Source organism: Cynocephalus volans, chromosome 1 (assembly GCF_027409185.1).
Source record: "Cynocephalus volans isolate mCynVol1 chromosome 1, mCynVol1.pri, whole genome shotgun sequence".
Taxonomy (NCBI): Eukaryota; Metazoa; Chordata; class Mammalia; order Dermoptera; family Cynocephalidae; genus Cynocephalus; species Cynocephalus volans.
In genome coordinates, this window is record NC_084460.1 from 192,174,912 (window position 1) to 192,196,369 (window position 21,458).

Consider the following 21,458-nt stretch of genomic DNA (forward strand, 5'->3'; position numbering starts at 1 on the left):
AGTCCTGCCATGTGCCTACAACTCTGAGTGAATTCAGAAGTTGGAAACTATAATGGAGGATTCACTTTAAAGCAAACATACAAAAAATACTTTTTGGGAAAATATAAAGGACCAAATACTCATAGAAACCTAAAGTCCTCCTGAAAGTAAAATAAACTCACTAATTGTCTTATAAGTATTAACTAGAGTAGAAATGTAGTGCCTCAAATTAGATGCTAGGGAAGAAATAAAGTAAGGAAAATTTTATTATTATTAATTTCAATATTGCTCATAATAGGAAACCGTCAGAACCCATTTATGAGAGGGACTTGAAGATGTTAGCATAAATATAATCAATAGGAATATTATACATGTATGTAGATATAGATATAGGTTCCTAAATATAAAAATAAATTCCCCAAAAGAACAAGAACAAAGAGAAACAACATAGATTACCTAGAGAAATAATGTGTGTATGGGTATTGTGTGTGTGTGTGTCTAGGTTTATTAGTATATACACATATCTTAATTTAGAGACTATAACATAAAAATAAGAAGAAAACTGGAAACAAATAGATCAATAGCTCTAATAAATGTAAATGGCTCAAACTCACCAATTGAAAATAAAGACATTTTCAGATTTTCTTAAAAAGAAAGATCAATCGTTATGTAGAAAATACACATAAAGGAAAGAGATTGAGAATGGTTAAAAATAAAAATCCATCCCAAGAAAAGGAAAAAAAAAAGAGAGAGAGAGGGAACACTTACTCAATAGTGGTGTATAACAAAGAGGATTCAGTCCAAAAGCATTGTCAGAAATACAGAAAGACATTCTAAAATGCTAAAGTATCACAGTGAAGACATTAAATGTGTGTTTATATTTATTTGCTCAAAAAGGCAGAAATAACTTTCACAATTCAGATATTACAGAAGATGCAAAAAATAAACACACAGAAGAGTATTAATAATAGACTTTAATAAACCTTCTTTAATCAAATATACATTCCTTTGATAAAAAATCAATGAAGATGTAGAAGACATAAAAAAGACAGATCTTTCAGACATACATCAAATTCTAAATCCCAATTGTAAAGAATATACCTTCTTTCAAATATGTCAGAAACATCTGAAACATATGAAAATTAGTGATATCTCAGACAGTAAAAATACTATTGTAAATTCCAAAGAGTAAAAGTAACTCAAAATTATCTGACTACTAGAAAGTAGCACTACTAGACAATAGTACTACTGACCTTCTAGGTGATAATAAATTAAAACATGGTACTGTTTTTTAAAAGACAAATCTGGAAATAATGCAACATACTATTAAATGTTCTTGGATAAACATTCTTGAATAAAAAGTAAAACATAGATGGAAAATTATGAAAATGAAAACACAAGATATAACCTATGGCCTAGAGCTAAAGCTGTCTCTAGCAAAAATATTTCAGTATCTCATAGCTATAATAATGTAAATAAAAGTAAATGTATAAAACACTAAAATTTGAGAAAATAATGAGTGAATAAAGCATATGACATTAGAACAAAGAAAATTACAAATATAAAAGCAAATATTAATGAGGAAGAATACAAAAATACATAGAACTTATAAGTAAATCTAAACAAAGTTTTTTGAAAACATTTGTAATAGACAATTACTAGCTGTACTAATCAAGAGAAAGAGAAAAAATCACCAATAAACAAAATTATGAAGGACAAAACAGAAATAACCACAACAGAAGAAATTTAAGTATTAAAATAGACTAATAAGTCTTTGCAAATAAATTTTAAAACCTAGATGACATAAAAAAAATTTGGAAAAATATCTTGCAAAACTGGCCCTAGGAAAAAGAAAATTAAAAAGCCAAATTAACACGGAAGAAATTTTATTAAAAAGTTTTAAAATCTACCCCCCCACCTATATATGTATAAACATATATATTAATGATCAGATCCAAATGGTTTTTCAAGGGAATTTTAGCCAAATATTAAGTATTCATAAAATAACAATCATTGATTATTATTACCTCTCATAGTGCTGACAGTTGACTGGGCTCAGTTCACCGGTTATTCCTTAAGGGCTCTCATAAGGTTGCAGTTATAAAATGACTAGATCTTGAGTCACCTCAAGGGTTTTCTTACTCACATACCTGGTACCCGGGCTTGGAAGAATCAATAAGCTGAGAGCAGAACAGTTTGTTTTCTTAGACATCTGCATATAGTCACTCTTCATGGTGTCTCCAGTATAGTGGTTTTAGGATAGCTGGACTTCTGACATAGAGGTTCTGGGCTTCAAAAACACATGTCCCAAGAGACAGGTGGAAGTTGCTTTGCCTTTTATGAACAAGCCTCATAAATCACAGTAATTTTTGCTACATTCTTTTCATTGGAAGAAAGTCACTAAACCAGCTCATGTTAACAGGACAAGGATTCAACTCCAATTCCTCTTTTTTATGCAAATGGCAAAGAATTTGCAGACATGTTTTAAAGCTACTACATCCATCAAGTTAACAGAGTTAGCACAGAGATTAATAACTGCCAAAGCAAAATAATATACTTTTTAGGGATTAAAATAGCTTAGGGAAGATGCATAGCAAAAGTTGTTACATCTCTTGGAGAGAAGAGAAAGCAATCATGAGAAGATTTAGAGACAGTAATCATTTTCTGCTTTTGAAGCTGGAAGATGGATATTTTCTGAGGACGTCTTCAACAATATCTATCATCTGAGAAGCTCTTCACACGCAGTCACTCATATAAGGAAGTGAGGTCTAGATCCTCTTCCCTTGAAACTTGGTGGGCTTATGACTCCTTCAACCAATAGTCTTTTTGAAAACTCCAAGACTAGGCTGGAAAATGTGCTGTAGTCTCTACACTGTTCACTAAAAAACATGTTCTTGGAGCCCTCAGCTGTCATGGAAGGAGTCTGATTGCCCAGTGGCTGCCATGAGGTCAGGAAGCCACCCCACAGGTGGGTGTTCTACTCGACAGTTCTAGTCTTTGGGTCCTCCAAGCCCAGACACCAGTCTTGAGAATCACTGATCATTCTGATGCTGCAAAATTACTCCTGGGCTTTGAATCATCACAGAGGAAGCTCTAGACATTGTCACACAATGACAGGCTTTCCCCATTATGTCAGGTCCCATTTCCCGCTAGCAGAGTCATGAGAGTTAATGAAATGGTTGTTTCTGGCTGCTAGGGTTTGGGGTAATTAGTTATGCAGCAATAAGTCCTATGCAGCCACATGGGTGTTATTATCATCAATGCTGTTCACTATATATACTTTCGTATATATATTTTATATAAATAAACATTTAAAAAGAAAGAAGGGATGAGCTTCTCATCAGTGGATAGTGTTCAAAATATAAATGAAGAAAAATATCAACTAAATGGAGTGGTGGTGGTAAATAGTGCTGAACCAAGGAGAGATTAATTTAGAACAGGAAGAAAGAAGTTAAGTTCTTTTCTTGCTTTTGTATCATTTGATTTGGGAGAGGGTTATTTTATTTTAGTAAATCTATTTTAACCTGTAATTTCATATTCACATGAGCATTAAATTTGTGTTTGGACGTAATACATTAAAGTGATTTTCATCTGACTTACTAGGTAGCATTGGTTACCTGTACTTCATGGCATCCTAGCACATACTCCTCTGAGTGATAAGTAGTCATCTATTCAAAGAATTGATTTCCAACCAATCCAGCTAGTGTGTCTTGTTGGTCTGACTTAGATATGGTGCATCATGTGTACGATAGTCATACGTGGTAGCCCTGAAGGATTGCTTGTGGATAGGTAGCTGATTCAGAACAGTTGAAATTGAGATATATAATATACTAATAAGATACAGTGAGAGAAAGAATCAAACAATAGATTCAAATATGCTCCCTAAATTTTTATTCAGGAAGTTCAACTCTGCAAATTATAGGTCACACTGATTTTCACATGAGCAGCAGTGGCTGCTATTCCACAGTGCGTATAAGCAGAGATGTAAGACGTTTATTTTAAAATAAATATTCTGTTGAGTGATGCCAACTGGCATCAATAGGTACAAACATTAATAATAATGATGATAATAATAATGATAACAACAGCTAACATCCAACTGCTATGTAACAGACACTTTTTTAGTATACAGCTTTTAAGCCACGGATCTGGGATTCAAATTCAGGCAATTTGGCTTCAGAGTATGCCCTTAATCATAACAGTTGACCTTCTCTTATAAAAGATTTAGATATGGAAATACTATAGACAACAAAGTAGATAGAGATATAGCAATAGATATGGATATACAGGCTATAAAGCCATATGCATACATATATAAACATTACATAGGTATTTTGACAGGGATGTACAATTTTGCAGGGATTGACTCACTTAAATCCCTGAATTTTAGCTTGAAAAGTAAAAACCCTGTCCTCCACTCCTCACCCAAAAATATCCACTCAGAGGAGAAGGGAAAAGGTCAAACTAAAAAAACTAAAGTCAGTATTTCCTTTTTTTTTTTCTTCTTTGTAACTTTCTTTTATAAACAAGGTCCACTGAAAACCTCTAGCCTTATAAAAAATGTTTTTGATTGATCAGTGTCAGTATATTTCCTTACTAGTGTAGAATTAAAGGAGGAGCCTTGAGTGGAGAGAGCCCTACGTATATTTTAACAACACATTAGTGTGTGATGTGGACAGCTAATATCCAAGAGAATGTGAGTTAGCAGGGATTCTTCCTCTTGGCTTCCTGAGCTGCATTGTCTTTCAGGACTGAGCCTGCACTTAGAATCCTGGAGAACAGAAACTGTTCTTTGAGTAATTGTTTCATCTATTTTTCTCTTCTCCCCTTAGGGTATTTTGGAAGTTAAGTAACAGGAAATGTGAACATAATACCTGGATACGTTTTCCAAGTTCTTGATGTCTCAGTCTCTGTGATGGCACTATAAGAATATCAAAACTAATAATAACAGTAATAGTAATAATAATAGTTGCCCTGTAGGCTTGTCATGATGATTAGAGACAGTATTAGATGAAGCACTAATTTTAAATTATGGTTATTATTCTAAAGTTAATAAATCCCTTTTCCAACTCCAGCATGTGATAGAATTCTAAGAGGGCTGATATGTGTTTTAAGTTGGTCCTAGAACCTGACTAGCCAGGGCCCTAGAGCAATTCAGGCCAGTTTTACTCTGCTACAACTCATTTACACTCAAATGCATCTGACCTATAATCAGCTCATGAGCCGAACTTTAGAGGGATAATTACATTTTAGCAGGAGGCAATGATTTAAGTCAAAGAAAGATCTCTCTTGGTGATAATTTGGAATCTGTTTAGTCCAGTTTGAGGGACACCCTTAGGACAGAGGCAATCTTCAAACAGTTCACAGTCTATCAAATAGAATCCACACTGATTTCTAACAACCAGAAGAATGGAAGGGTGTCTGGTCAGACTCTTCCACAGCTAACTGTGAACTCATTCTTAATGCCGAAAAATTAACTAGAAATTGCTGGAGATTTTTCCCCTCTCCTGGGTTCCTGCCAGGCTACATTTAGTTATCACAGAATTTTTCATAGTAAAAAAACCCTTTAAGACCCAAACAGAAAAATGTCTAATGTTGGAGTTTTAAGAATTGTGAAAAACTGTGGAAGAGATATGTTGGAGAAAGAAACAATCCTGATTTTCCTCAAATATAATCTGAGGAAAGGAATATTCATTAAGCTCCAACATTCATTGAGTAAGTTGTACTAGGTATTTTCACATGCAGAATTATACTTAATTCTCACAACATAACTAAAGGAAAGTAACAGTATTTTACATAGCTTTCATTGCCACATATTCATTATCAGAATTATGGAAAATAAAGAAAAATTACTGATATAAAAATTAAAAACATGATTTCATCATGAAGACTTAATAGCGATTCATTATTTTTGTGTGTTTACTTGTAACATTTTCCAGTATAGTATGACATATTTTATACAGTTTACATTATATTATACATAAATTACTCTGTTATTTTTATTTATTATGTGCAGTTTAATGTCTGCATACTATTCCATTGCATGGGTATTTTTGTATTTATAAATTTATATATTAATATATGTCAATAACAAATTTACAGAAATAATATGAAACAGACATTAAAAAATAACCTTCTTGCATTACAACTTAGTTATAAAAGTGTAGTGAATTGCTCGAATTAATTCTGTAATGTAAATTAACATTGAAGCACTATTTAGTTGCCATTAGTGAAATTTATTTGCCCAGAACATTTGAGGTTTATTTGCAGCTGTCATAAAGCTGAATTTCTGAAACTCATTCTCAAGAAAGTTCTGATGGCTTTAATGCTTTATGTGCCTACATTTGTATTTTAAATTTATATGTAAATAAAAATACCAGAAGATAAAACCAACTTTCAAGTAACTGATTATACCCTTTCTTTTTTCCATTTGTAACCTTATATTTAGATGCAGTTAGACCTAATAGAAGAAATATCTATTGTTCAAAACAAATCAACAGAAAGAAGTATATATTTTTTGACTGACTATGGTAAGATTCTCATCATAGTGGAGCTCAAGAAAGTTTTGTGTACACCTGGGTGGTTAGCGACAGCTTTGGAATAATAATCAGAATCTGGAATGGACAGAGTATAGAATGACATCATCAGAGAAACCCACTTTATAGGTGTTCTCTATTGTCTGCAACGTATCAATAAGTAATATCTCAATATGGAATCTGTTTTAAAGTTCAAAGCAATCTTCCCCTAGAAATACTAGAAAGAAGTTTATAAATAAAAAATTTTAAATGTTTTTATAAATACATATAAAATATGATGAAAGAATATATATATATACACATTTAGATATAGATATCATTCTTTTTACTCTTTATTTTTCTTGGTACAGATAAAGATATAGACATAGACATAAACACAGTTATAGATATGGAAATAGATATAGATTTCCACTCTTTCTGGAGCTCTACAGTAGGGAAGTATGTTGGGGAATAACTAAATAACTATTAAGACAATGTTCTGAGCAGGAACCAAAGTGAGCACTGCCCCTTGTGTCACTGCCAAAGGCCAAGACTGAAGCCCAGGAAAGCTCCTCCAACTAATTAAGGAGGAGCCAAGGTGGTCTACCAAAGCCACCACCACACCTACTACTGTCACAAGAACAGTTCACTACCACAGTTGCAGCCAGGGCCACCCTATAGGCTGCCCACCACACACACAATTGCATTAATACAAGAAGAGTCAACACTGGAGTCTACAAATAGAGGAGAAAGTCTTTCTCCTCATAGTCCATGCCAGAGCAATAGAAGGAACAAGTGCCCTATCAGATGACCAAACATCAATGAAAAAATACTAGAACTACAAATAAACAAGAAGATATGACACTGCCAAATGAATTCAGTAATTCTCAAGTATCAGACCCCATAGAGCAGGAAACCCTTGAAATGTCAGAAAAGGAATTCTGAGCAACAATATTAAGAAAACTCAAAGAGAAAAAAGAAGACTCAATTAGAGAACACAATTAAACAAGAAAAAATATCCAGGATATGAAGGAGGAAATTTACAAAGAGACTAATACCTTAAAAAAGAATGTAGCAGAACTCCTAGAACTGAAGGATTCACTGAATGAAATAAAAAACATGAGAGAGCTTGAGCAGCAGGCTAGAGCAAGCAGGCAAGCAGAAGAAAGAATTTCAGATCTCAAAGATGGTTTTTTTTGAAATAACCCAGGCAGACAAAAAAGGGAAAAAAGTATTGAAAAAAATGAAGAAAATCTAAGAGACCTAGCAGACAACCTTAAGTACACAAATATCTGAATTATGGGTATTTCAGAAGGGAAGAAGAAAGGAAAAGGCATTGAAAACCTATTGAGGGAATTAATCTCAGAAAACTTCCCATGTATAAAGAGAGACACAGACCTTCAGATCCAAGAAGCCCAAACATCCCCAAAGAGGTTCAGTCAAATAAGATACCCTCTAAGAAATATTATAGTCAAACTTGCAAAGTTCAAAGACAAAAACAGAATTCCAAAAGCAACAAAAGAAAAATGTCATCACCTATAAGGGAGTCTCCATCAGATTAACAGCAGACTTCTCAACTGAAACCTTATAGGCCAGAAGAAAATGGGATGATATATTCAAAATAATAAAAGAAAAATAATTGCCAGCCAGCAATTCTTTATCCAGAAAGGCTATCCTTCAGAAATGAGGGAGAAATGTGTATTTCCCAGACAAACAAAAATTGTGGGAATTCACAACCACATGACCAACCCTGCAAGAAATTCTCAAAGGTGTCCAGCATCAAAAATCTGAAAAACAATCATCACTATCACAGATACACAAGAAAGAGTAAAACCTGCCATTAAAACAAAATGCAAACAAGAAAAGTGTAAGAAACTAAATCCTACCACCTCAAAAATCCAACTAACACTGAAGATGAAAAATAAAAGGGGAAGAAAGAAACCAAAGATATTTAAAACATCTAAAGAAAAAGCAACAAAATGACAGGAGTAAAGCAATACCTGTCAAAAATAACCCTAAAATGTAAAAGGATTCAACTCCCCATTCAAAAGACACAGATTGCCTGATTAGATTAAAAAGCTAGACCCAACATATGCTGCCTTCAAGACACTCACTCACCTGTAAAGACACACATAGACTAAAAGTGAAGGGATGGAAGAAGATATACCATGCAAATGGAAACCAAAAATGAGCAGGAGTAGCTATTCTTATACTGAATAAAATAGAGTTTAAACCAAAAACCATAAAAAGAGATAAAGAAGGCCACTATATAATGATAAAGGGATCTATATAATTAGAAGACATAAAAATCATGAATATGTATGCACCCAACACTAGAGCACCCGTATATGTAAAACAAACAATCATGGACCTAAAAAAAAAAGAGATAGACCCTCATATGAAAATAGCAGGTGACCTAACTACTCTCTTAGCATTGGACAGATCATCCAGGCCATAAATCAACAAAGAAACACAGGATTTGAACTACATCTTTGATCAATTGGATCTGGCAGATATCCACAAAACATTTCATCCAACAACTACAGAATATATATTCTTCTCATCAGCACATGGAACATTCACTAGGATAGACCACATGTTAGGTCACAAACCAAGTCTCAGCAAATTTAAAAAGAATCAAAATCATTCCACATATCTTTTCAGATCACAATGGATTAAAATTGGGAATCAATAACAAGCAAAACTCTGGAAATTGTACAAGTGCATAGAAACTAACCACAAACTCCTGAATGACCTATGGGTGCAAGAAGAAATTAAACAGAATGTCAAAAAATTTCTTGAAACTAATTAAAATTAAGATATATCATACCAAAGCCTATCGGAAACTGCAAACCTACTACTAAAAGGGGGGTTAATTGCAATAATTGCTTAAATCAAAAGAATACAAAGACTTAAAGAATATAAAAGATCAATGAAACAAAAAAATTGGCTTTTTGAGAAGATAAATAAAATAGACAAACCATTAGCTAGGTTAACAAAAGAAAAGGAGAAGACCTAAATAACAAAAATCATAAATGAAAAGAGAGCATTACATCTGAAACCACAGAAATATGAATCATTAGAGATTATTATAAACAACTGTATGCCAACAAATATGTAAACATGGAGGAAGTGGATAAATCACTGAACACATACAAGCAACCAAGACTGAAACAAGATGAAATATAAAACCTGAACAGACCAGTAATAAGAAATGATATTGAAGCAATAATCAGCAGTCTTCCAACAAAGAAAAGCCAAGGACCAGATGGCTATACAGCTGAATTCTACCAAAGCTTTAAAGAGGAATTAATAGCAATTCAATTTAAACTATTCCGAAAAATTGAAACAGAGTTCATTCTCCCAAATTCATTCTCCCAAACTCATGAGTCCAGCATCACCCTGAAACCAAAACCAGACAAATGTACTACAAGAAAAGAAAATTTCAGGCTAATATTCTTAATTAACATACATGCAAAAGTCCTCAAAATATTAGGAATAAGAATATAGCAACATATTAAAACTTATACACCATGATCAAGTGGGATTCATCCCAGTGATGCAAGGATGGTTCAACATTCACGAGTCAGTAAATGTAACACACCACATCAACAAAATCAAGGAAAAAAACCATATGATTTTCTCAATAGCTGCAGAAAAAGCATTTGACAGAATTTCACATCTGTTCATGATAAAGACTCTCAGCAAATTAGGTATAGAAGGAAATTATCTCAGCACAATAAAAGCTATATATGACAAACCAATCACCAGTATCAAGACAAGGATGCCCACTCTCACCATTTCTATTTAACATAGCACTAGAAATACTAACCAGAGCAATGAACTATGAGTAAGAAATAAGAGGCATCCAAATTGGAAAGGATGAAGTCAAACTGTCCCTGTTTGCAGATGACATGATCTTATATACAGAAAACCTAAAGACTCCACCAAAAACCTCTTAGAGCTGATTAACAATTTTAGCAATGTTGCAGGATACAAAATCAACACCCCCAAATCAGTAGCATTTGTATACTCCAGTAACAAACTAACAGAAAATGAAATCAAGAAGGGAAGCCCATTTACAACAGTTGCCAAAAATAAAATACCCAGGAGTAAATTTAACCAACAATATGAAAGATCTCTACAATGGGAACTACAAAACACTACTGAAAGAAGTTAAAGAGGACACAAAAAGGTGGAAAGGCATACCATTCTCTTGGATTGGATGAACTAACATTGTGTAAATGTCCATTCTACCCAAAGCAATCTACAGATTCAATGAAATCCCCATCCAAATACAAATGACATTCTTTTCAGCAATAGGAAAAGCAATCCTAACATTCATATGGAACAATAAAAGAGTCCAAATAGCCCAAGCAACTCTGAGCAAAAATAAATGAATAAATAAATAAAATAATAATAATAATAAATAACAATAATAAAGTCGGAGGCATAATAACACTATCTTACTTCAAATTATACTACAAAGCTATTGTAACCAAAAGAGCATGGTACTGGCATAAAAACAGATACTTGGACCAATGGAACAGAATAGAAAACCCAGGAATCAACCCCCATACTTACAGCCAACTGATCTTTGACAAAGGCAACAAGAACATACATTGGGGAAAAGATTGCCTCTTCAATAAATGGTGCTAGGAAAATTGTACATCCATATGCAGAAGAATGAAACTGAACCTGTACTTCTTACCATATACCAAAATCAACTCAAAATGGATTAAAGACTTAAATATAAGACTCAAAGCCATAAATTTCCCAAAAGAAACATAGGGGAAACACTCCAGGAAGTAGGACTGGTCAAAGACTTTATGAATAAGACCCCAAAAGCATAAGAAACAAAAGAAAAAATAAACAAATGGGACTATATCTAACTAAAAAGCTTGCACAGAGCAAAGGAAACAATCCACAGAGTGGAAAGACAGCTTACACAATGGGAGAAAATATTTTCAAACTACACATCTGACAAGGTATTAATATCCAGTATATATAAGGAACTCAAACAAATATACAGTAAAAGAACTAAAAGTCCAATTAAAAAATGAGCAAAGGAGATGAACAGACATTTTTCAAAGGAAGACATACAAATGGACAACAGGTGCATGAAGAAATGCTCTGCATTACTATTCATCAGGGGAATGCTAATCAAAACCACATTGAGATATCATCTCATTCCAGTTAGACTGGCCATTATTAAAAGCACTGAGAATACCAAATGCTGGTGAAGATGCAGGGAAAGAGGAACACTTCTATGCTGTTGGTGGGATTGTAAATTAGTAGAGCCATGATGGAAAATAGTATGAAGGTTTCTCAAAAAACTGCAGATAGAACTACCATATGATCCAGCAATCCCTCTTCAGGGTATGTACTCAAAGGAATATAAATCATCATGTCTAAGGGATACCTGCACTCCCATGTTTACTGTAGCTCTATTTACAATAGCCAAAATATGGAACCAACCTGTGTCCATTGATGGATAACTGGATAAGGAAAATGTGGTATATTACACAATGGAATACCACTCAGCCAGAAAAAAAAAAAAATTCTGCCATTTGCAACAGCATAGATGAACCTGGAGAAATTTATGTTAAGTAAAATAAATAAGACATAGAAAGAGAAATACTGCATATCCTCACTTGTAACTAGGTGCTAGGAAAAAGGACAGAGAGAGAGAGAGAGAGAGAGAGAAAAGGGAGGGAGGGAGAGAAGGAGGGAAGGAAGGAAGGAAGGAAAAGAAAAAAAGAAAGAAAGGAAAAAGAAAGAAAGAAAAAGATCACAATAACAATGTTGAACTTTCAGAAAGAGAGAACAAACCTAAGGATACTAGAGATGGGGGGAAGGAGGGAGGGGGTTTGGGGAGTGATAAGTCAGGTAAAAGGCATAAAGAAAATTAAGATTTGTAATAATAAATATGCTAAAAAAATAAGTAAATTGTTTTAAAGAAGAAGTTTCTTGAAATTAAAAAAATAAAAATAAAAAGAATGTTCTTCCTGGATTTTTGACACCTCATTGATTTGTGGCCAAGTACTTGGTCCAATCAACGGCAGGTGTGGTTTCCTACAAGCATCCTCTCTTTTGGCTTTGGCTTAGAGTGTTAAGGGGCACATGAAGCTAGAGAAAGCATGGCTGCTAAATGATCTACAAAAACTCTCCTACAGTTATATATTCTGCTATTTCTACAACTTTATATTACAAATAATGCTGTGGTTAACATATTTATGCCTAAGTCTTTTTCCATGTGTCTTGTAATATCCTAAGATAGATATTTAAAAGTAATTTTCTTGGTCTAAAGGCCTGAACATATTTATGTCTAAACCACTTTCCAGAAAATATGTTTCAACTTACATAATCACCACCAGTGAATTAATGTGTGTACTTCCCCACATTTTAGGGTACTCTTTTTAAAGCTAATAATTTTAATTGACACATTGTAATTGTACATATTTATGGGGTAAATTTGGTGTTTTGATAATACATATTTGCATAATGTTTGATCAAGTCAGGGTAATTTGGGTATCCATCAGTTCATACATTTATCATTTCTTTGTGGCCAGATCATTCAAACCTTCTCTTCTAGCTATTATGTAGTATACAATACATTACTGTCAACGATAGTCACCCTACTGTGCAATAGAACATCAGAACTTATTACTCCTCTTTTTTTTTAATTTTTTTATTTTTTATTTATTTTTTTTAAATTTTATTTTGTCGATATACATTGTAGCTGATTATTGCTCCCCATCACCAAGACCTCCCTCCATTCTCCCTCCCCCCTCCCCCCCAACAATGTCCTTTCTGTTTGCTTGTCGTATCAACTTCAAGTAATTGTGGTTGTTATATCTTCTTCCCCCCCCCCCCGGTTTTGTGTGTGTGTGTGTGTGTGTGTGTGTGTGTGTGTGTGTGTGTGTGTGTGTGAATTTATATATTAATTTTTAGCTCCCACCAATAAGTGAGAACATGTGGTATTTCTCTTTCTGTGCCTGACTTGTTTCACTTAATATAATTCTCTCAAGGTCCATCCATGTTGTTGCAAATGGCAGTATTTCATTCGTTTTTATAGCTGAGTAGTATTTATGTTCATCGCAGCACTCTTTACAATAGCCAAGAGTTGGAACCAGCCCAAATGCCCATCATCAGACGAGTGGATACGGAAAATGTGGTACATCTACACAATGGAATACTACTCAGTTATTACTCCTCTTTAATTGTAATTTTGTACCCATTGGCCAACCTCTCCCTGACCTCTCTTGAGAGGTTGGCCAACAGGTAAAAATTTCAATTACCTCCCCAGTCTCTGGTAACCACTGTTCTACTCTCTGCTGTGTTTAGGGTACACTTAAGGACTAAAATGACTTAAAGTCTCAAAGAAAATAAGATTTACTGCTAGTCTTTCAAGAACATGTAAGTGGTAGAGGAGACCTCATACAAAGAACACTTCTGGGATCAGCCTTCAAACAAAATAAAATAAAACTCAAAATTTTTGACACCCACTACCTATTGCAGTAGGTGCTTTGGAAACATTATTTTATGTAATCTTCACAACAACTCCAGTAGATTTGTGCCTTCTTCCTATTATTGCATATTTGGAAACTGTCTCAGGGAGGTTAATTAACTTGCCATTGATCAAACTGCTTGAGCTGTGCTGTGCCTCTCACTGACACATGTCAGACAGCAAAACAAAAGTGAGCAGACTATGCTGCCTCTCGAATCATACCATATAAAGGGCCAATAATTCAAATGATCAGACCCCTACTGAATATCCCCTTCTCTGTGGTCCTTCATCTTATGTTTAATTAAAATGTGGAGTAACAAATCCCATTTCACCATATTCATTATTCACACAAAATCACACGAGTCACATACAAGTGACAGTACAATATTGGGAATTTCTATAAAACTATTTATCACCATCACTTCCTTGCATTTACTGTTGTTTAATAAACAGCAGATTACCATCTCTTGGTGCGATGAGATAAGCATACAAACAAAAAAGAATTTTGCAACATTTAATTAATGAAAAGGCCTAGCGATTATTTATGTGAGCTCATTAAAAGCTGCTGTTTTTTACAATCAATCCATAATTTTGAAATAATGGTAAATGGTATTATTGTAACCAAACACTAAATTTGATTAAAAAGAGAACACTCATATGTGGAAGTAGATGAAACTCTCTGCCTTTAAAAATGAGTAACTGTACATCGACTATTGAAACAGCCACTTCTATGAAATGTAATCGTTCTTCCCACTGGTTTCAAATCTTGGGTGACTTGGAGATGAGGAAAATTTCTATTACATGTAATTACTTTCCATAGCAAAGGCACAACAGCTAAATGAAATCAATTACAAGATGGAGGCAGCTTCTCAGATGAGATATGGTATATAGTAATGAACAGTTACTGAAAATTACTATATTGAAAAACGTTGCAGGAGTTTATCAGAAACATGAATAGTACAGTATCTGTCCCTATCTAGTGCCTTTGGTATCTGTGCACATGGACTTCAAAAGTACCTTCTTTTTGAAAAATAACAGCTTTATTGAGATGAAATTCACATACTATACAATTTACCTATTTAAAGTGTACAATTCAATAATTTTTAGGAGAGCCATACAGTCGTGCAAAGATAACTGCAATATAATTTTAGAACATTTTCATTACCCCAAAAAGAATCCCTATACCCATGAACAGTCACTCCCCATTTCTCCCTGACCCCACACTCCCTAGCCATAGATGGTCCCATCTTGTGTTCTAGGGAAGTCTTGGGGCTTTACAACATTCAAAAATTTCTTTAAAAAATGAAAGATAAGAGCTCTGATTGGGGCAGACAGTTTGACAACCCATGCCACACACTAAAATATTAAATTCCTCTTTCTTTTATAATTTATATTTACTCTCCTAGCTGCATACATTATTTTCTCTTTTCCAGAGGATTCCAAGGAATACCACTGCCTTTACAAAATAGCAGTAGTCTATCTCCGTTAGCCAGGAAGGAAAGGGTGAAAGAAAATATTGTCTCTCTGACTATTTAAGACACATGCAGAAGGAAAGGAACAAGTTGTCTTTTAATATTCGAGCTACCATATAAGCATTACTATCAAAACGCAACAGTGCAAAGATAACAGGAGAGACGTATAGAGGGGACTATGGGGGACGAGAGTAGGGCGTCATCTGGAGAGCTACAAATTCACCTTTGTGGTCTTCTAGCCTCCTTTGACCTAAGAGTCCTAGGATCTTTCTGAAATTAGTAAAACTTGTGTGTATTCCAACATTGTTAGCCGATAATAAAATGCAACTTATTTTCATCTTCCTTCCTAAATAATGACCTCTTTCTCAACAAAGATCATTTCTTATCTATGCAGGAGTACAGCATGCCTGGAGCAAGGTGATTTACTCCCAAGAGACCATTAACACTCTTTTTAAAAAATTGTTTATTTATTTATTTATTTTTATTTATCATTAAACAACGTAACTGATTTTTGTGGCCCTTTACCAATTTCCTCTTTCCCCTCTTCCTCTACCCCTTTCCCACCCCTGGCAACCTCAGTTCTAATCTCTTATCTTAAAAATTTCAACAAATTAATGTGATTGTTGGATCTTTTTTGTTTGTTTGTTTGTTCTTTTGTTTGTTTTTAGCTCCCACCTATAAGTCAGAATATGCCATGTTTCTCTTTCTGTGCCTGGCTTATTTCCCTTAACATAATTTTCTCTAAGTTCATCCATGTTGCTGCAAATGGCAGAATTTCATTCTTTTTTATAGCAGAGTAGTATTCCATTGTGTAAATATAGCACATTTTCCTTATCCAGTCGTCCAATGATGGACAGCAAAAAAGCAAGTAAACAAATTAATAAATGGGCAAAGGAGCTGAATGGGCATTTCTCAAAGGAAGATATAAGAATATAGCCAAAGGAATGGAAATCATCATATCGAAGGGACAACTGTACTCCCATGTTTATTGCAGCTCTATTGACTATAGCCAAGAGTTGGAACCAGCCTAAATGCCCATTAGCACTCTTGACCTGGTTCATTATTTGCAGAAGAATGGAGTTTGTTCAAAGGACCCAGAGGTTGTTTTCAACTTGATGTCTATAACATGTGACTCCACATTATCTGTGTTGCTCTACTTTTATCTTCGGATTAACCTGGAAAAGTGCAGCATGCTCAGCTGATGACTACTGGGCCCTTGTGATTCCTATTATTACAAACTCAGCAGGAGTGAAATTATTCCCTGGGAAACAAAGACAGCACTAAGCCAGCAAGCAGCATCATTATCCAGACCCTCAAAGAGCACCAGACATTGAAAGGGGCAATTTTATGATTATGGTGTTTGTTTATTCAGTGGAATTTGTGATTACCATTGAGTGGGTTGATGGAGATCAATGTTCTCCCAAGACAGGCTTTCTGTTGTCATCTGTCAGTGCCCTTCACTGTTCTCTCACATGATCATACGTGTAAGCACACACACAACACGTGAAGCTCCATCCCTGTGTTCGTGTTTATGACCTGCTCTCACTTAGACCATCCAAGTCACCTTTTTCTAGGAACCAGATACTAGGCGGAGTGCCCAACATATATGAAAAAAACAAGGTACCAGAGGAGGTTGAACACTGACAACCGAACTGAGGCCTGAAGGCAAGTAGGGGTTTGGGGTGAGAAAGATCTCAAAGCAGAGAGAACAGCAGTGGCTAAGATCTAAGGCCAGAGAATGTATATGTGGTTCTGCAGTTTAGAATTTGTATACATGCATGTGACTGTGTGTGCACATGTGCGTGTGTGTGTGCATGTGTGATAGGGAGGATGATGCTGCTGGAGAAAGCTAGAGAGGTAAACTGACCTGTGGGGCTCAGATTTTACACTTCCTGGGAACTAAGACATTTGTAGATGTTCTCTCTCAATCCTCATAATCCTAACACTTGAGGATAGGAGAAAGCCATCTACCTCAGGGTAATGTGGAGCCACTGAGAGCTACAAGCAAAGCTATCTACCCTCTGACCTAAGTTTTAAAAAAAAATCACACTGGGGTAAAAAATAACCTGGCTGTGTTAAAAAAAGAAAGAATTGGGGGTAATGCTCTAAATTTAATATACATAGCAATCACCTGGAATGCAAGTTTAAAATTCAGATTTCTTTGTTCCTCTCAAGACTATGGTTGAAAAGATTAAACGAAATTATCTTTACGAAAAGCATGAGGGCCTGGAGTATAAAAGGTAAATGTAGAATAAGTGTCTTCACTCATAAGTGGGAGCTAAAAATGAAAGAAAGGAAGGTAGGAAAGAAGGAAGGAAGGAAGAAAAAGATTTAACAATCACAACAATTCTTTGCACTCTTGAAAGGACTCTCAAAAGGAGAGAACAGAACTGAGACCACCAGAGGTGGAAAAGGTGGGGGGGGGGACAGGGGTTAGTGAGAATTTGGTAAAGGGCCACAAAAATGACATTGTATAACTTTGAATATACTAATTATCCCGATTTGACTAATGCATACTGCACACAGGTACTGATATTCAACAGTGTACCCCACAGAAATATACAATCAATTATGTTTCAATTAAGAAAAAAAAAAAGTAGCTATTTTGCTGCTGATAGTATTTTCATAGTGATGGTCATAAGCATGATGATTAGGATCTAGGAAGTGGGTTTATACCTGAAAAGGTAGGTCCCACTTCTGCCACAGTGTCTTACCCTCAATGCTCTGGTAATCTAAGGCAGTGCTACTCAACGCTCACTGCACCTGGGAATAACCTGAGGATCATTCAAAGATACTATACCAGAAGGAATTCAGTTGGAATTTTTGGGGTGTGGGGGACAAGTGTTAGAATTTTTTTAAGTTCTCAAGGTAATTTCAATATGCAGATAGGTTTGAAAACTCCTAAGTTACAAAACTCTGGTTTCACTTTTCCTTCTGTTAAAAGTGTAGATTCATGGGCCTAACCCCAGATGCACTGCACCAGATTATGTGGGGTGGTGGTAATGGTAGATAATCTCCATGTTTCCAAGCTCCCCAGGTGGATTTCTATGCACATTAAAGCATAAACTGATGTCTTAGAGGTATGGGTTGCATGTAAGTAATACCTTAACTCTTCAACTCATTTTACCTCTGGGGAAGGTACCTTACCCAATCTTGAATGAACGATCCACAGCTTTTATCAGAGTGCCTGATACATACGGCCATCAAATATTTTTAGATTGCTCAATTATCTTGCAGTGTATTTAATGCTATTTAAATTTAGTAGAAAACACACAAGCAACAGAGGTACAGTTAATTTTGGTGGATAATTCTTTATTCTGCTTTTACGTCCTTGAGTAGAAGTGGAGAGGAGGAGGGTACTTGACCCTTATTAAGTATTCACTCTCTGCTAGGTATTGAGGCTCTGCCCTCCACTGAGGCACACGCCATATAATAGCCACCAAGTTATAACAAATCTGAAACGTAGAATTTTCTGTGGGTTAGGGTTTTATGTACATTTTCCACACTATGACTGCTTCATTTATCTTCTCCTGTTTGAAGGAGAAACTCTCAAAGCTGAACAAGCAGAAACCCAATGCCTGGGTAAAGGCTCATACTTAGCGATTGTTTTTACTTCCATCTCTTTTTCATGCTGTTGCCAAAATGGGTTTTGTCATTACTTTGCAGTAGCCTTTGGGCAATTGATTAGCCACTCCTTACCCCTCAGCTGTGAGCCAAGGCAATCAGACTTGTTATTAAACTCTACACCTTTTATTTTTCCTTTCTTGGTGCTCATCAAAGAAAGTGGTAGATTCTTCTTCCGTCAAATTTAATGGTTCTCAATAGTCCTATTAGTGATAGCAAAGTAAATAAATGATTTACCCAGCAGGATGAAAGGCCCATCACAGAATGTGGAATGGTAATCCTGATATATTCAAGACAGATTATTTTGGAGCTGTGAATACGTATTTATATCAATATATATTATTCAGTACTAAATTTGATAAACTTTGTCTTTTACATTTTACTTAATGATGCTTTTGAGAGTTTGATGATCCATCCTGTCATATTTTGCACAAAAATCAGGGCAACACAGAGGGAAAAAAAAGGTTGGGACATAAAACAAATGTTTTTAATAGCTTGATATATAACTCTTGTTGAAATTTAACCACTTTAGAAAGCATGCAGTTTATGATCTGATTTTTTTAAAGCCTCTGCTCATATTTTTTGTCAGCATATTTAATGCCTGTGAAGGACAAATCTTTTTAAAATTTGATCATCGAATTTATGAATTCATATTATAAAGCCCTATTCATACCTACAGTGGATAGAGAAACCAGAGGAAGGACTTAAATATTCTGCCTCTACACAGGAACTACAACTACCCTAAAAATCCCAGGGCACTGGGATCCTCACTCAGGATTCTCCAGCGTAGATCAGAGGAACTGCTGGCAGTGGTTCCAGGTAGCAAAATATGTGCAGTCATTCAGGAGGCATTATCATTTTATTGCCACAGCTTTCTCTCCCTTGCTGGATGTGAGTTATAAAACTCAGATTATTCAGACATCAGGAAATTGTGGGTGTGTCTAAGGTGACACTGTTGAACCTACCCTTGGAGCCCTTGGGGTGGGGGTGGGGGGGATCTGGGCCTTTGGATCTTCTTATGTGTCTAGATGTTTATCCCCCAACCCTCAACCCTGCCTGCCTCTTTTTGTTTGTCTTGACTCTGTAATATGTTCTTCTCAGTTTATCGTCCACCACAGAATCATTTCATTCATCCCTGATTTTCACATATATTATTCCAGGTGCCAAAGGATCTTCCCATCGGCCTTTCTCCAGTTTCTATAATTCATCTTGCTGCTTCTGCTCAATGCACCTCACACCACCTTCCTACCTATTCCCACTGTGCCCCTCACATGGTAAGCAAAACCCCCTGTGGGTAAGATGGCTTTCTCAATCATGTCTTTTTAATTTTTTGGAGCACTTTCTGAACAACTTTTGTGTGCCAGGATCATGCTAGTAATTCTAAGATGACCAGAGAGGCCTGACCTCAAAGATCTCAATATGAAGTAGGAGAAGGTGGTGTCTAGGTATGGGGCCAGTGAGGTGGGTTCATAGAAGATCAGAAGACCGAGGAAGACAGGGCCCTGAAGGAAATCCCTCTGAAGTAGTTGGTCACCCTGTCCTAGTCCTGCCATTGCCTCCGTGTCAGGTGTCTCTTCCATGGTACAATTAGAAGTAAAAATGGATCCAATACAGAACTCACGTGAGCCTCTGTGTACAGATGAAAGGTGCCCCCTCTTACTCCCGAGTCTGCTTTTGATGTGTATACTCCCCAGAGTCCACGTCCCCTCTCTTTGCTTCCACTGCCTTTCACACCTTCCTCCTCATTCCTTTTTCACAGGAATATTCCATCAGTCTCAGAGACTGCCCAGAAGAAAGCTGTCACATGCTTACCTAAGAGGAATAGCCACTCACCCTGAAAACAGGAAATGCAAATGTTGGCTGCTCTGACGTCTATTCATCACTGAGCTCCCATGACTTTCTCCTGCCTTTGACTTGTGTTACACATGCTACTCCTACAACTTCAAGCCAAGAAGTTTCTTAAGCAAGCAAAGTTTCTTTAAAAGCCTTTGCATATTCTATATTCTCTGCTTGGAATGCCTCTTTTTCTAGTTTACTAGGCTAAGTCTCTTCTGATTTGAGACTCAGCTAAGGCATTATATCTCTTTATAAGAAATCTTTGACAGTCCTCCTCTTCTCCCATCCCCATCATACCAGCTGCCCCACCCCCATAGGTAGAAAGCCTCCTGTCTGCATTTTTCTGTGCCCACGCTTCTCTGCCGAGCTCTGCACAGCTCTGCTGGGTGATTCCCACTGATTGGTATGAACTGCTTTCTGGTACACCTCTTATCCATGGGAAGGCTCAATACCTTCCACTTCTGCAGCTCTGCTGCCCAGCCTGGCATACAGCCCAAGAGAGCAGAAGAGGACCTATGGACT